Source organism: Cucurbita maxima, unplaced genomic scaffold (assembly GCF_002738345.1).
Source record: "Cucurbita maxima cultivar Rimu unplaced genomic scaffold, Cmax_1.0 Cma_Scf00035, whole genome shotgun sequence".
Classification (NCBI taxonomy): Eukaryota; Viridiplantae; Streptophyta; class Magnoliopsida; order Cucurbitales; family Cucurbitaceae; genus Cucurbita; species Cucurbita maxima.
Window position 1 is genome coordinate 2,087,241 of NW_019272051.1, and position 6,771 is coordinate 2,094,011.

Here is a 6,771-nt window from a genome sequence, read left to right on the forward strand (position 1 = left end):
CATTTACGTCTTTTTAGTAGCCCTTAGGTTAGTTGACGACTTTATTTACTTTATTTAATTTATGTCATTTATTTTTGCTTTGTTATTTACAAGTACTTCGTTTTAAAGAATTTGTTTTTAAATGTTAAAGTTTAGGGCACCTTGTATGGAATATTTAAAATGAATGTTTTTTTTTTCATGTGATAGCCACGTCATACATGTATTAGCTACCTCGATTTTAATAGGAAATTATTGTCATTACAACAATAATCTTGGTTTTATTTTTTTTCAAGAATGTATTATATTAAATTGGACATCAAATAGTAAAAATTATGTTTAAGAATTAAATAATTAATTACGAGTGTTTATGACATAAATTTCAACACACTCTAACTTTCTCGAGCGTGAGTGGAATGAAGGTATAACTTTGCATGTCTGCACTCTATCCATCTTTTAGAAATTGGAATCCCCACAACTTCTTACAAATAGATATTTGATATCTAAAATAACCTAGCAAGATTCTAGTCGTTCTTCTCAAATTTTTCATGATCACTAACACTTTTCGTATAAAAAAGTACTTTTACTTCACTTCGATTTTTTCGATAGAAAGAAGCAACAAATAATTGAACAACTCAAGCAGATGATAATCATGCTTTATTAAATTAATGAGTTCACGTGAACCTAGATAGAGAGTTAGCTACTCATGACAAAGAATAATAAACAAGTAGAATTATAGGAAAAAATGTTGATATATTAAAGTGTACATTGTACGACAAAGAAGAAGCAAAAAGAAATAAAAATGAACACGGTTGGATATTGTCTACAATCGAAATATATCGAAACAAACAACTAGACCAAGAAGGACACCTTGAAGGGAGAGAACTTTTGAATAGAGGAACCTTAAGCACTTACGTTTTTCAATTCTCTTCGTTGTGAAAAAAGCGTACATCTAATGAGTATTTACAGTGAAGAAAACACCGATTAGGTTCCTAAACTTTCTATTCAAGTAAAAATCCCAAACAATCTTATAATTGAAGCACTAAACTTGGTCGGCTGTTGGGCAACTACTAACAACTCTCCTAAAGTTGGTCCATGTAACTTATTCTACTACTAAAGTTGCTCCATTAGTAACTTATTCTACTAAATCAAGTTTATGGCTCATAATCTCCCCCGGTAAACCTAACTTTGTTCGAGATTTTTCACTCCTAGCAACTCCCGCATCACTGCAAACATAACCCTTGCTAGGGCCTTGGTTAGAATATTCACACGTTGCTCTCTAGTGCACACAAACACCACAACGATTTGTTTCTTCTCGACACACTCACAAAATGAAGTGAAAGTGAGTGTCAATGTATTTGCTGCGTCCGTAAAATACTAGATTCTTCATCAATGCAATCATAGATTTGTTGTCGACATAGAGAGATATCGACTTTAGATCACTTCTAGTCACTTCGCTTAACAAATTTCTCCGCCACAATTCTTGACACGATGTCCCAGTGCTGTCAAGAACTTGACCTCATAGGAAGATAGTGCCACAGTTTGCTACTTTGAGACTGCCAAGAGAACAAATTTCCGTTAAGATAAAACACAATTTCTATTGTCAATGTCTCCAGTCAAATCACTATCAGTAAAACCGACTAGTTCTTCAGGACCTCTCCCTCCTTGATACTTTAACTCGTAGCTTGTGGTTCCGTTCACTTAGCGGAGAATGTGTTTAATCGCTTGATGATGCATCGTAGTAGGCTTTTTCATATACCTACTCACCATTCCAACAACATATGAAAGGTCCAAATGAGTATGAGTCAAGTACCTCAAATTTTTGATGACGCGCCTATACTCAGTAGAATTCATCAAGTTTCTTTCAACATCTTTCACGAATTGTAACTTTGTTTCCATGGGATACTTGGTTGGGTTGCACTCTTTCATCTTAAATTGCTGCAACAACTTCTTAGCATAGACCGATTGCTTTAGCATGATGCAATCTTTCCTTTGGTCTACTTCAATACTGAGGTAGTACATGAGTAACCTGAGATCAGTCATCTCAAATTCTTTCATCATTTGCTACTGGAACACTTTGACGCCTTCCACATTTGTACCAGCGACGATCAAGTCATCAACGTACAATCGAACTATGAGTGTTTCAACTCCATTGTTTCTTGTATAAACTGCTTGTTCTTGCGAACACTTCATGAAATTTAGACTTTTTAAGCTTTTTGTCCACACGTATGTTCCACGCTCTCGGTACTCGCGGTAAACTTTAATTTTCTTGGAGGTCACCATTTAGGAAGGCTGATTTGGCATCCAATTGGTGGACCTTCCATTTGTCTTGAACCGCAAGTGCAAGAACCAACATTATAATGTTCAGTCTAGTCACCGGTGCGAAAACCTCCCGAAAATCAATTCCTTGTCGTTGCACGTGACCCTTCGTAATGAATCTTGCTTTAAGTTTGTTGACATTTCTTTCATTATTCTTCACCTTAAACACCCACTTTAAACCGACGGGCTTTTGTTTGAGTGCCAAGTTAGTCAGTGCCTATTTGTATCTACTCGTTCTCCTCCATCGTACTTTGAGAGCTTTGCACCTGGTTCCATTGGTGTTGATATCGGGTTGCAATTTTTCATCTTGTACTTCTTCAAAATTTCCTTTGCGTATTTCTCTTGTTATTTAAAAATACATGTTTCTCCTTGTTTAACCTCCAAACCGAAGAAAAAGTTCAACAGGCCTAAGTTTGTCATCTCAAATTCTCGCGTCATTGTGCTTTTGAATTCTTCTATCATTTCATCATTGTTGCCTGAGAAGATGAGGTCATTGACATAAAGAGCGACAAGTATCACATTACCTCCACTCTTCTTTGTATAAAGTGAATGTTCGTGGGGACATTGCTTGTACCCATTCTTCTTGAAGTATGTGTCAATATGTGTATTCCATGCTCGCGGTCCTTGTTTCAACCCGTAAAGTGCATTCTCTAGTTTTAGTACCTTCTTCTCTTCTCCAATTTTCACGTACCCGAGAGGTTGTTCGAGATACACTTCTTCTTCAAGCACACCATTCAAGAATGCTGATTTGACATCCATTTGAAAAATCTGTCATTTCAATTGGGCTGCTTGGGAAATGATCAATCAGATTGTCTCCATTCTGACGACGGGAGCAAACACTTCGTCATAGTCGATTCCCTCCTTTTTCTTGTATCCCTTCACAACAAGTCGCATTTTGTACTGCTCAATTTCGCCTTGAGCATTCATCTTTTTCTTGAATACCCACTTCACACCTATGGGCTAACTTCCTTCTAATAATTTTGTCACTTCCCATGTGTTGTTGCGATGGATCGCTTTAATCTCCTCATCCATGGTAGTTTGCCACTTCGTGTCTCCCACCGCCTTTTCAAAGCTGATATTTTCAGCATCTGCCAGAAGACATACAAGGTGTACCTCATCTGTTAAGTCATATAAATCTTGCAAACTTCGCATTTTGGGTCGTCGTGGTTCATCTTCATCATTGAAAATTTCTGAGTTTGTTGGTGCACTTGTTGGTGTAGCGATTGATGATTCTCCAACTTCGATATTGACTTCTGTCAAATTGTTCCAGTCCCATTCGCTTGCTTCATTTACTCGCACATCACGACTCACTATCACCATCTTGCTGATCGGGTCAAGTAGTTTGTATCCTTTTGTCTTCTCATCATATCCAATAAAAATATATCTTTTGCTTTTGTCTTCGAGTTTCATTCTTTGTTGGCTCGGTATGTGAGCATAAGCCACACTACAGAACACCTTGAGATGAGATACTGTAGGCTTTTGTCCGCTCCAAGCCTCTTGTGGTGTCTGATCATCCAACTTTGCATGTGGACATCGATTCTGTACGTAGATGGCGCATTGCACAACTTTTGCCCAAAATTCCTTTAGCTCCTTGTTTTACGCCACAGTATTGTTAGTTTATTTAATCTTGTATTAACCATAATTCATTTGTATTTACTGTTTGTATTTCACATTATGTCAGTTAAGGGAAGTTTAGCAGTTAAGGGAAGTTATTAGCGGTTAAGGGAAGTTATTGGCAGTTATTAATGTGTGGCTATTTTGTCTATATATGTACTGTGTAACAAGCTGAATAATATGAGTAAGTTGGTTTTGTTTATTTTAAAATTATTGTCTCTCTTAGTTGTATGAGTGTTTTCTGACAATTGGTATTAGAGCGTGGTTACATGCCAAAGATCATGCCGAGAAATAATAACAACACTGGAGAGAGAGAAGAGTCGTCGAAGTCTACAACAAAGGAAGGTTTGGTATCACTCCAATACCCGATATTATCGAGAACCAACTACTCAACATGGGCTATGAAGATGAAGGTCTATTTGTTTGCTCAAGGTGTGTGGGACGCAATCAAAACAACTGAGTCTTTAGATAGTCTTGATGAAAGGAAGGATCAAATGGCCCTAGTAGCTATCTATCAAGCAATCCCTGAGGAGATGTTATTTTTGTTAGCAGAGAAAGAGACAGCAAAAGAAGCATGGCAGACGTTAAAAACTATTCATGTCGGTGCTGAACGTGTAAAGGAGCCAAAGATCCAAACTCTGAAGATTGAGTTTGAAATTATGAATATGAAGGAGTCCGAGACTATTGATGATAATGCAGCAAGGTTGACAGGAGTTGTTAATAAAATACATACTTTTGGAGACAAGTTTGAAGAGGCATACTTGGTGAAAAAATTTCTCCGCTCAGTACCTCCTAAGTTTCTTCATATCGCATGGGTAATAGAGAAATTTACCGATTTAAAGGTGATGACCATGGAGGAAGTCATCGACCGTCTTAAAGCATACGAGGAACGAATCGGTGGCAACAAAGAGAATGCTGAGCATGCCTTATTGACTCAAGGAGAATGGAAAGAGAAAAAACGTAGCGAAAATGGAGGCCATAGCCGAGGGCGAGGTCGCAGTGGTCGCTGGAGAGGGAGAGGTCATGGACGTGGAAATAAATCGTTTCATCAAGAGAAGAAGGCTGACAAGAGCAAGGTAAGATGCTACAATTGTCAAGGCCTAGGCCACTATGTCTTAGAATGTCGGAAGGTGAAGTGTTATAATTGTCAAAAGATTGACCATTATGCATTCGACTGTAGATCGAAGAAAAGGGAGGATCATTATGCATCCAATTGTAGATCGAAGAAAAGGGAGGATCAGGTGCACTTGACTGAGACGCAAAGTGATGAGGATGAGCCAGCCTTACTTACAGCACAAGTTTGTGAAGTCCGAACTCTCGATTCACCAGAGTTGACAGAGGTGGCTCTTTATGAAGAGAAGGTTGTCTCAGAAGAAATTGAGAAGAAAAACAACACTTGGTTCCTAGATACGGGAGCCAACAATCATATGACTGGGTGTCGAAGTTGGTTCTTGGAATTGAACGAGTCAGTGACTGGCACGATGAAGTTCGGAGATGGATCACTTGTAGAGATAAAAGGACGTGGAGATGTGATGCTGCAATGTGAAAATGGAGATCACTGTATCCTTTCCGATGTATATTTCATTCATAAACTTAAAAGTAACATTATAAGTTTAGGACAATTGGATGAACGGGGCTGTAAAATTGAGATAGAACATGGTTTACTTGTCATTTTCACAAAGGCAAAGGAGTTCTTGGCAAAAGTGAAGCGTTCTAGAAATAGGCTATATACCATTAGTCTAAAAACAATGAAACCAACATGTCTACTTGGTAAGTTGTCTGAAGATTCTTGGTTGTGGCATGCTAGATATGGGCATTTGAATTTTGAGGCTTTAAGAAACCTGTCTACGAAACAAATGGTGTAAGGAATTTCGCATGTTGAAAGGATCAAACAAGTTTGGGATAGTTGTGTAATCACTAAACAACAAAGAACACCATTCCCACAACAGGCGAATTTTCGAGCCATTAGTGTTCTACAATTGGTGCATGGCGATTTGTGTGGGTCCAATTACTCCAACAACTCATGGAGGTAATAAGTTCTTTTTGCTGTTGGTAGATGATTTTAGTAGATATATGTGGATTGAATTGCTTAAAAATAAATCTGATGCATTCTTGGGATTCAAACGTGTAAAAAAATAAAATTGAAATTGAATCCGGAAAGAAATTGCAAGCGCTTAGAACTGATAGAGGTGGAGAATTTACAAGTATTGAGTTCAAAGAATATTGTGAGAGCAGTGGGATTAAAAGATATCTAACAGCACCCTATTCTCCGCAACAAAATGGTGTGGTTGAACGAAGAAACCAAACTATTATTGTAATAGTGCGAAGCGTGTTGAAGTGCAAAAATTTGCCGATGTATTTCTGGGCAGAAGTGGTGAAGACTGTCTACATCTTAATAGATCCACAACGAAGAGTGTAATTGAAGCAACTCCTTATGAGAAGTGGAGAGGAAGAAAGCCTAATGTAGAGCATTTTAGAGTGTTCGGAAGCCTGGCGTATGCAAGAAATACAACATCAAATTTAACCAAATTACAAGACCGAAGTGTGCCAATGATTTTTGTGGGATATGAAGCAAGTTCAAAAGTTTATCGTTTGTATGATCCTAAAGCGAAAAGACTTCATATCAGCCAAGACATCAAATTTCTAGAAGAAGAAGAATATAAATGGGATGTGCAACATTGAAAGAAAATAAGAAGGAAGGTGGTAAATTTGCTGTTCATTATGGTCCACAGGTCTATGTGAATGACGAGGACATTTTAGAAGAGCGGGAAGAATCATTAGGGACTCTACTGGAAGACGATTCATCACCTGCAAATGATTTATCACCAGGAAAATTTCGATCGTTAAGAGAAATTTACTCTA